This window comes from Diceros bicornis, chromosome 7 (assembly GCF_020826845.1).
Source record: "Diceros bicornis minor isolate mBicDic1 chromosome 7, mDicBic1.mat.cur, whole genome shotgun sequence".
Lineage (NCBI taxonomy): Eukaryota > Metazoa > Chordata > Mammalia > Perissodactyla > Rhinocerotidae > Diceros > Diceros bicornis.
In genome coordinates, this window is record NC_080746.1 from 12055910 (window position 1) to 12066997 (window position 11088).

The window sequence follows — 11088 nt, forward strand, 5'->3', positions numbered from 1 at the left end:
TAGAGACAGAGATTGGATTGGGGGTAACCAGAGGGGAAGGGGGGATGGAGGAGGGTGAAAGGGATAACTCGGCATATGTGTGTGGTGATGGGTTGCAATTAGTATTTGGATGGTGAACATGATGTAATCTAGGCATAAATAGAAGTATAATGATGTACACCTGAAGTTTATACAATGTTATAAACCAATGTTACTGCAGTAAACAACAACAACAACAAAAAACTACTCTAGTTAAGGGAAAGTTCACATCTGTCAGTGTCATGACAATGGCAAAGGCAGATATCATGGCTCCAAGTTGGGCTAGTCTCAGGTATTCCCAATGTATACACTTTCTTATAGGATGAGATATTGCAGGAAAAGCTGAGTTGTTCTTTAATGTAACCCTTTTCTCCTGTGTTCACAGATTCCCTTAGAGAAGAATGGCTCCTGGAAATGATTCCTTTGTGACTGAATTCATTCTGGTGGGGTTAACAGACCAACCAGATCTCCAACTCCTCCTGTTCTTCCTGTTTTTAGTAATGAATATGGTCACTGTGTTTGGAAATTTGGGCTTGATAACTCTAATTGGGCTGAATTCACACCTACACACCTTCATGTACTTTTTCCTCTTTAATTTGTCCTCAATAGACCTCCCTTGTTCTTCAGTAATTACACCTAAAATGCTGATGAATTTCTTATCAAAGAATATTGTCTCTTACATGGGGTACATGACTCAGCTCTACTTTTTCTGTTTTTTTGTCATTTCTGAATGCTATGTGCTGACATCAATGGCCTATGATCGCTGTGTGGCCATCTGTAATGCACTTTTGTATAACGTCGCCATGTCCTCTAAAGTGGGTTCCAACCTTGTGCTTGGTTCATACTTGATGGCATTTTTTAGTGCCACGGCCAACACCAGATGCATGCTGAGACTGACTCTCTGTGATGCAAACACCATCAACCATTATTTGTGTAACATCCTTCCTGTGCTTCAGCTCTCCTGCACCAGCACCTACGTCAATAAGCTGGTCATTTTCATTGTGGTGGATATCAACATCATTGTGCCCAGTCTCACCATCTTTGTGTCCTATGGTTTCATCATCTCCTGATGTCGTTCTCCACATCAGCTCCATGGAGGGCAAGTCCAAAACCTTCACTACCTGTAGTTTCCACATAATTGGTATTTCTCGTTCTATGCATCAAGTGCAATTATGTGTCTTAAATCATCATCTGCTAGGTCTGTGGTTGAGGGAAAAACCTCTTTGTCTTTTAAACCGATGTGGTTCCCCTGATCCCCTTAATCAACAGTTTGAGGAACAAAGATGTTAAAATTCCTCTGAGAATAGCTGTGAAGAGGAGAAAGTTTTGATTAGAATCAGTGTCTCTCTGTGAAAATACTCATAGGACATGGAGATTCCATCTGTTTATTTACAATATTTTTACTGTCAGCTTTCTTATCCTATTTCTTTCCCACGATGATAAAGAAAATTTGAGTCTTTTCTCAGTTAGTATCCACTTTTTTTAGAGTAGTCTGCTTCCTTTCATCACCTTTTTCAAAACTTCTTCTTTTCCTCATTTTTTCTATTTAAGAATAGCATGAAGGAAGAAATTCATCTTTATTTCCTTCCTTCTTTCATTATGGGTTTTATTTCTTCTGGAAAAGGATGAAGGATTCTGCTGATGATCAATATAGTAACACAGTGTGAACTTGTGCTTTGGGGGATTTCTTAATTGCCACTTGTGATATGCCTTTGGAAGCATGAATCAGATGATCTGTCCCTACTCTTTTGTTTACACCCTGCAGTGGGCAGGAATATGACTCCTTCAAATGCCAGTATTTCACAATTATAGCAGATTCCATACGACTATCAAATATACCCAGCTTTCCAGCAGTAAACACTGTGCATTAAGCTTCTTTCATTTTACCTTAAAGTATTTACATTTATCTTTTTAGACTCAAAGTAGCACAATATAGATTGTCAATATATATTTATTACTTGGATAGACTACTAAACTCAGAGAGGTTAATGATTTACTTAAAGTCATAAAACTTCTTTATGAAAAAGTCTAAAATAGACTACCAGCCTCTTGATTTCAGGTCTACTACTCTTTATTTTTTGTCTACTTAATTTTATTTTTATTTCAGGAAACATGAATTTTGAGAAAAAATTTCAATTTTGAAAGCTGACTTTTTCTGCCACCAAAAAAAAAAAAATTGTGAAATGTTTTCAGGATGTTGTAATTCAGAGAACAGGACATGGGAGAAAAAATTTCCCAGGAACATGTCATTAGTCCACTACCCAAAGAGACACAAGGCCAATAAATAAGAGGTCCCTCAGCAGGGAATGGACAATGAGATTTAAAAAAAGCATTTCATTCTGAATCTGTACCCTATTCTGTAGAGTACTGTAACTATCCTCCACTGTCCATAAAACTTTGATTAAAACTTATAATACATAATGACCACACATTAACAGTGGTTTTGGGAATGAAGACCAAGGGCTTTGGCCACATTTGTGGGGAAACTGATAGAGAGGGAACAACATCTTAAGGAGATTAAATAGTGAATGGTAATCAAAACTCAAGTTAGGGAAAAGAAATAGGAGTAAAATGATGAGAAAAGAAAGCCCTTTCTATGACTCTCTTCTCCTTTCTGAAAATGGTCTAGAAATATTATAAGCATCACAAGATCTCTGGAGTGGATAAAACCTAAAGTTATTTGATATTAAAAGAGTTAAATGTACAGGGCTGGTGGACCCAGGAACAACTAAATCATTCCCATTTTGTCACAAGTAAATACTCCTATACGAATTTTAAAGTGTAAAAACTCAAAGGGCAGCTAGAAGAGTAATGACAATTTGAAAGAAAAATTTGGTGAATAAATTAAATTTTGACCATATCTTTTCTAGAATCAGATGTTGGATTATTTTTCTTTTAAGAAAAAAGGCAAAAAGATGACCACTCAAAGATCCCTAATATGTTGTGTCAAGTGACAATTTAAACATCTTCTCAGATAACTGTAACAACATTTACTATTTTACTGTTTGTCTAATCTCCACTTAATATAAAGGTATTTAGAATTTTAGCATAGCTGCTTTGTCGGCTTGTTTGATTTTTTTATTGATGTTTTAATAGTTTACAACATTGTGAAATTTTTGGTTGTACATTTTTGTTTGTCCATCACCATATATATGTGTCCCTTCACCCCTTGTGCCCAGCCCCCACCCCCATTGCCCCTGGTAACCACAATATGGGTTTCTCTGTCCATGTGTTGGTTTATATTCCATATATGAGTGAGATCATACAGTGTTTGTCTTTCTCCTTCTGGCTTACTTCACTTAACATAATACCCTCCAGGCCCATCCATGTTGTTGCAAATGGGACAATTTTGTCTTTTTTATGGCTGAGTAGTATTCCATTGTATATATATACCACATCTTGTTGATCCAATCATCAGTCGAGGGACACTTAGTTTGCTTCCACTTCTTGGCTATGGTGAATAATGCTGCAATGAACATAGGGGTGCACAAGCCTCTTTGGATTGTTGATTTCAGGTTAGTTGGATAGATTCCCAGTAGTGGGATAGCTTGATCATAGAGTATTTCTATTTTTAATTCTTTGAGGAATCTCCATACCGTTTTCCATAGAGGCTGCACCAGTTTGCATTCCCGCCAGCTATGTATGAGGGTTCCTGTTTCTCCACATCCTCTCCAACACTTGTTGTTTTTTGTCTTGGTGATTATAGCCATTCTAATGGGCTATAGTGTTGTTTTGATTTGCATTTCCCTGATGATTAGTGATGTTGAACATCTTTTCATGTGCCTATTGGCCATTTGTATATCTTCTTTGGAGAAGTGTCTGTTCATTTCCTCTGCCCATTTTTTGACTGGGTTTGTTGTTTTTTTTTGTTGTTCAGTTGTGCGAGTTCCTTATATATTATGGAGATTAACCCCTTGTCAGATATATATTTTGCAAATATTTTCACCCAGCTGGTGGGTTGTCTGTTCACCTTGATTCTGGTTTTATTTGTCTTATAGAAGCTCCTTAATCTTATAAAGTCCCACTTATTTATTTTTTCTTTAGTTTCCCTAGTCTGGGTAGGCCTGTCATCTGAAAAGATTCCTTTATGACCAATGTCAATTAGTGGGTTGCCTATATTTTCTTCTATGAGTTTTATAGTTTCAGGTCTCACCTTCAGGTCTTTGATCCATTTTGAGTTAATTTTTGTGAATGGCCATAGCAGATGGTCCACTTTCATTTTTTTGCCTTTGGCTGTCAGTTGTCCCAACACCATTTATTGAAGAGACGTTCCTTTCTCCATTATATGTTCTTAGCTCCTTTGTCAAAAATTAGCTCTCAGTATATGTGTGTTTTTATTTCTGGGCTTTTCAATTCTGTTCCATTGATCTGTGCATCTGTTTTTGTACTAGTACCATGCTGTTTTGATTACTATTGCTTTGTAGTATGTTTTGAAGTCAAGGATTGTGATGCCTCCAGCTTTGTTCTTTTTTGTTAGGATTGCTTTAACTATTTGGGATCTTTTGTTGCCCCATGTGAATTTTAGTATTTTTTTTTCTATTTCCGTGAAGAATGTCATTGGGATTCTGATTGGGATTGTATTGAATCTGTAGATTGCTTTAGGTAACATAGACATTTTAACTATGTTTATTCTTCCAATCCATGTGCATGGGATGTCTTTCCATTTCTTTATGTCATCATCAATTTCTTTCAATAATGTCTTGTAGTTTTCATTGTATAGATCTTTCACCTCCTTAGTAAGATTTATTCCTAGATATTTTATTCTTTTTGATGCAATTGTGAGGGGTATTATCTTTTTTGAGCTCTCTTTTTGTTAGTTCATTAATAGCATACAGAAATGCAACTGTTTTTTGTAGATTGATTTTGTACCCTGTGACTTTGCTGTAGTTGTTGATTATTTCTAATAGTTTTCCAATGGATTCTTTAGGGTTTTCTATATATAAAATCATGTCATCTGCAAATAGTGAGAGTTTCACTTCTTCGTTGCCTATTTGGATTCCTTTTTCTTGCCTAATTGCTCTGGCTGAAACCTCCAGTACTATGTTGAATAAGAGTGGTGAGAGGGGTCAGCCTTGTCTCATTCCTGTTCTCAGAGGAATGGCTTTCAGCCTTTCCCCATTGAGTATGATGTTGGCTGTGTGTTTGTCCTAAATAGCCTTCATTATTTTGAGGTACTTTCCTTCTATACCCATTTTGTTGAGAGTTTTTATCATAAGTGGATGTTGTATCTTGTCAAATGCCTTCTCTGCGTCGACTGAGATGACCATGTGGTTTTTATTCTTTGTTTTGTTGATGTGGTGTATCACGTTGATTGATTTGCGGATGTTGAACCATCCCTGCATCCCTGGTATAAATCCCACTTGATCATGGTGTATGATCTTATTAATGTATTGCTGTATTCAGTTTGCCAATATTTTGTTGAGGATTTTTGCATCTATGTTCATCAGCGATATTGGCCTGTAATTTTCCTTCTTTGTATTGTCTTCATCTGGATTTGGTATCAGGGTGATGTTGGCCTTGTAGAATGAGTTAGGAAGTGTTCCATCTTCCTCTATTTTTTGGAATAGTTTGAGAAGGATGGGTATTAAATATTCTTTGAATGTTTGGTAAAATTCACAGGAGAAGCCATTGGGTCCTGGACTTTTATTTTTTGGGAGGTTTTTGATTACTATCTAAATCTCTTTAGTTGTGATTGGTCTATTCAGATTTTCCATTTCTTCTTGATTCAGTTTTGGGAGATTGTATGAATCTAAGAATTTATCCATTTCTTCTAGATTGTCCAATTCGTTGGCATATAATTTCTCATAGTATTCTCTTATAATCCTTTGTATTTCCATGGTATCCATTGTAATTTCTCCTCTTTCATTTCCAATTTTATTTATTTGAGCCTTACTCTTTTTTTCTTAGTAAGTCTGGCTAAGAGTTTGTCAATTTTGTTTATCTTCTCAAAGAACCAACTCTTTGTTTCATTAATCCTTTCTATTGTTTTTTTGGTCTCACTTTCATTTATCTCTGCTCTGATTTTTATTATTTCTCTCCTTCTGTTGACACGGGGCTTTGTTCTTCTTTTTCTAGTTCTGTTAGGTGTAATTTAAGGTTACTTATTTGGGCTTTTTCTTGTTTGTTAAGGTGGGCTTGTATCGCTATGAGTTTCCCTCTCAGGACCACTTTTGTTGCATCCCATATGATTTGGTATGGCATATTTTCATTTTCATTTGTTTCCAGATATTTTTTGACATCTCCTTTAATTTCACCAATGATCCATTGGTCGTTCAGTGGCATGTTGTTTAATCTCCACATTTTTGTCACTTTCCCAGTTTTTCTCATGGTTGATTTCCAGTTTCATAGCATTATGGTCTGAAAAGATGCTTGTTATGATTTCAATCTTCTCAAATATATTGAGGCTTGCTTTGTTTCCCAACATATGGTCTATCCTTGAGAATGTTCCATGTGCACTTGAGAAGAATGCGTAGTCAGCTGTTTTTGGATGGAGTGCTCTGTATATGTCTACTAGGTCCATCTCGTCCAGTTTTTCATTTAAGTCCACTGTTTCTTTATTAACTTTTTGTGTGGATGATCTATGCATTGGTGTAAGTGGGGTATTAAAATCCCCTACTACTATTGTGTTGTTGTTAATGTCCTCTTTTAGGTTTGTTAATAGTTGCTTTATGTACTTTGGTGCTCCTATGTTGGGTGCATATATATTTATAATTGATATGTCTTCTTGGTGGAGTGTCCCTTTTATCATTATATATTGCCCTTCTTTGTCACTCTTAACTTGTTTTATCTTGAAGTCTACTTTGTCTGATATGAGTATGGAAACACCTGCTTTCTTTTGTTTGCCATTAGCTTGGAGTATTGTCTTCCATCCTTTCACTCTGAGCCTGTGCTTGTCTTTAGAGCTGAGATGTGTTTCCTGCACGCAGCATATTGTTGGGTCTTACTTGCAGATACATCCTGCCACTCGGTATCTTTTGATTGGAGAGTTCAATCATTTACATTTAGGATAATTATTGATATATGAGAGCTTAATACTGCTGTTTTGTCACTTATTTGCTGCTTCTTTTGCATTTGCTTTGTTTCTTTTCCCATTTGTTTCAGACTGCCAATTCAATTTGGTTGTTCTGTCTTATGACTCTTCTAGTTTTCACCTTGTTTATCATATGTGATTTTGTTTTGATTATTTGTTTAGTGGTTACCTTGAGGTTTGTATAAAAAATCTTGTGTATGAGTTAGTCCATTATCTGATGGCCTCTTATTTCCTTATACTAAGTCAATTCAATCTCTTTCCTCTTCCCCTTCCAAGTCATTCTTGTTATACCTTATTCTGTCTTGTGTTGTGGGTGTGTGTTTACAGTGATGAGGTTATATTTATTTTTGGTGATTTCGTTCCTTTGATCTTTGATTTTGGTATTTAATTGGTTGCTAACCTATTCTGGTAAAGATCTACTATGTTTCTGATTTTGTCTACCTATTTTTCTCCTTGCTCCAAGCCTTGTATTCCCTTTCTCTTCTTTTTTCAGGCCTGAGGTCCTTCTTGAGTATTTCTTGTAGTGGGGGTCTTGTGGCCATGAACTCCCTTAGCTTTTGTTTATCTGGGAAAGTTACTATTTCTCCATAATATTTGAAGGATATTTTTGCTGGATAGAGTATTCTTGGCTGAAAGTTTTTGTCTTTCAGTATTTTGAATATATCATTCCAGTCTCTTCTAGCCTGTAAAGTTTCTGTTGATAAATCCATTGAAAGCCTGATGGGAGTTCCTTTGTCCATTATTTTTTGTTTTTGTCTAGCTGCCCTTAACATTCTTTCTTTGTCATTGACTTTGGCCAGCCTTACCACAGTATGTCGTGGAGTGGGCCTTTGCCTGTGGACGTATTTAGGCGACCTATTGGCTTCACTTACTGGTGTTTCCTGCTCCTTCCCCAGATTTGGGAAGTTCTCAGCTATTATCTCCTTGAATAGGCTCTCTGTTCCTCTTTCCCTTTCTTCTCCCTCAGGAATACCTATAATTCTTATGTTACATTTCCTAATGGAGTCAGATATTTCTTGCAGACTTTCTTCATTTCTTTTTAGTCTTAGTTCTCTCTCCTCTTCCATCTGCAGCATATCTGTATTCCTAACCTCTATAATCCCAATTCTTTCCTCTATATTGTCAGCTCTGTTCTTTAAAGATTCTGGATTCTCCTTTATCTCCTCCATTATGTTCTTCATCTCCATCAGTATTGATTGGTTTTTCTTTATGATTTCAATCTCTTTTGTGAAGAAACTCTTTATCTCATTGAATTGTTTGTCTGTGTTATCTTGTATTTCGTTGAGTTTTTTTATGATAGCTATTTTGAAACCTCTGTCATTTAGGTTATGGATTTCTGTGCCTTCAGGGTTGGTTTCTGGGTCCTTGTCATTTTCCTTCTGGTCTGGTGATTTCATGTACCTTTGCATTGCGGTTCCTGTATTCACTTTGTTTTTCTTCATCCTGGAAATATCTGGTTGCAATTTCCACCCACCACCACCATGTGGGGGATAAGGGCTGTGTAACCTGAGGCCCCTTTGCTCTGCCCTGACTGCTGGCTGTGATCGGCCAGCCGCTTGGTCTGGTCTGGTTGGGTGAGCTTCCATGTTGGGCATGTGGGGAGAGGGGGGGCTCTCTCTTTTGCCCGCTGCGTCCCTGGCATGGGGGCTTCTCACTTGCCCCTCATTATCTGCTCTTCTGGGGTGCTCAGATGTTGATGACACGCCTGCAGCAGTTCTGAGTCCTTTATGTGGGAGTTTCCCACTGTCTGAGAGAGCCCGAAGAGCTATGGTTTCCCCACAGAGGGCCGCCCCTCCCTCCTCTCTGGGAGCTGTGTGGACCAGGATCCCTGATCTGATGGGGAGGGAGAGGATTTCTCCTTACCTCTCCCCACTTCCTCCGGGGCTCCCAGCACGTCCACTCTCAGATGTGCATCAGTGTGGATCTTTCTGATCTTCCTTTTTGCTGTCTAGGAGTCCGTTGTTGGTCTGTGACTGTTCCTTTTGTTGTATCTTATCCGGGGAAGAGTTGACGGGAAAGCTCACTCCACTATGAGGCTGCCATCCTCTTTTTGTTTGATTTTTAAATGTTCTGTATTGCTAAATCCTTGACTTATGGTTTTAAATGGCAACTCATATCTCATCTCTTGACTCCAATATTAATATGCTTGCTTTTCACTTAACTAGTTCTGTTCATACGAAATATTTAATCTTGGTTGGATTTTTCACTTAGCTTTTCTTTTAGTAACTGTGTGTTTTGATGAAATTTTTTTCCATATTGAAAGAAAAGCATTTGTCAATAAGTAAATAATATCTGTGCTATTTGGGAAACTTTGTGGACATTGCAGAGGTTCGTTCATTCTGTTATCTATTTTATTACTATTTGAGGTGGCCCAAAGAGTAGGTTAAAACTGGTCATTAATCTTTCATTTGATGAGACTCAAAATACAAATGAAACTTTTCAATTTCAGAAAAAAAATATTCTTTCTTAAACATTAGGTTCCATTCTTTCAGATTATTTCGGAAAAGTTTCATCAGAAAAACACATATAAAGATAGACTCTAAAAGTTAAGGGTGGCAAACTTTTAATAGAGGCAATTTGGTTCTTTATTAAGTGCATTTAAGTACTATAAGGCTATTTGGACTTATTTCAAACAAGAGGAATATGTCAGAGGAAACAGGTCAGGTGTTTTACATGCACAGCATAGAGTTATTATTTGTAGGTTTTTTTTGTTCTATTTGTCATATGAAATGCGATAAAAGGAGTTTTGAGGGAAAGTAATTCTGTTGAAGTTGTCACAGCTGAGAATCAAACAGGTAAGCCATGGGATTCATCTGTGCCTGTGTACTAGGAAGGGCATTTTTCTAACTCAGTGTGAAAACTTGGTCTTTCTGGACAAAAACAGAAAACGGTCCCCTTAGTTAAACCATAAAGAAAATTTCCTGGTTACATGTTGAATTTATTTAATGTAAACTTTCTCTGAGCGAGTTGCTATTGTTGCTCAGGATCAGATTTGGAAGGAGCATGATCGAGGTGCACTGTGGTTAAGAGCTGAGGAAAACCAGAAGTAAAAGGGGTTTTGAGTTCTATATCCTTTAATTCCTGAACCCCTCAACTTTATTGAACCCCATCCTCCTCTCCTCTTTATGCTGCCTCCCTACATGCACACACACACACACATACACACACACATACACGTACAGTGTCTTCATGTCTTGTATCTTATGAGATCACTGCCTAACATTGACTGCATGGCATGTGACCCACCTTTAATCTTCACAAGCACATTCAGGTAGATAATTCCAACATCCAGCCCCAGAGAGGCAGGGTTGAGCGGGAAATACTTGCTGAATCCAGCAAAAGGAAATGGTTATTGATTCAATTATCCATTTAATTATGTAAAAACAACAAACAAAACACATATTTTATAGCTGCTAAGTGTTTGGCAATGTGTATAAACATTGTATGTCACAAAAGTAAATAAGGCGCACTAAGAGAAAGAAAGAAAGGCCGATTTTCATATTACAACATAGTAGACTTACATGCTACACTTGCATATCATCTAAAGTCAGTTTTTTATACTCAAAACTATTACTGAAAATTGATTATGGTGAGTTGATGTCCATGTTGGGAATAGACATGGTATTTTTTCATGAGCCCAGCACAGTTGGTTTTTCTTTCTCACATTGGGGCATTTCACTAGATAATCAGCTGAGCATCAGATGAAGTAGTTGGTTTATGTGCAGAAGTTTCTTGTAAAAAATATGCAGCTTTAAACATTAAAATCTTATGTAGTGTCAGGAAGTTTCATTCTGAGACAGAGACTCCCGTCTTCCTCAGATGTTTTAAAATCTCTCTCTGGCATAACGTTGAATAGAACCACTTCAAATACTAATATAGAGAATGTACAGGGTGTTATGGTGGTTCTTATAAGTAGTATTGCAGTTTTCTTTGCACTGTCACCTCTGTCCCTCTATGCGCTTCTCTGGGAAGAACTGTGAGATACAAGGGAAAGGGTATCCTTGTTCTCATTTCATAGATGATGAAACTAATGCACAGAG

At 37.1% G+C, this 11088-nt stretch overlaps 1 pseudogene; it reads left to right on the plus strand.

Moving 5' to 3' along the window:
* Positions 1 to 219: 219 nt before the first annotated feature.
* Positions 220 to 1357, plus strand: LOC131408316 (olfactory receptor 8B3-like; annotated as a pseudogene).
* The last annotated feature ends 9731 nt before the right edge of the window (positions 1358 to 11088 follow it).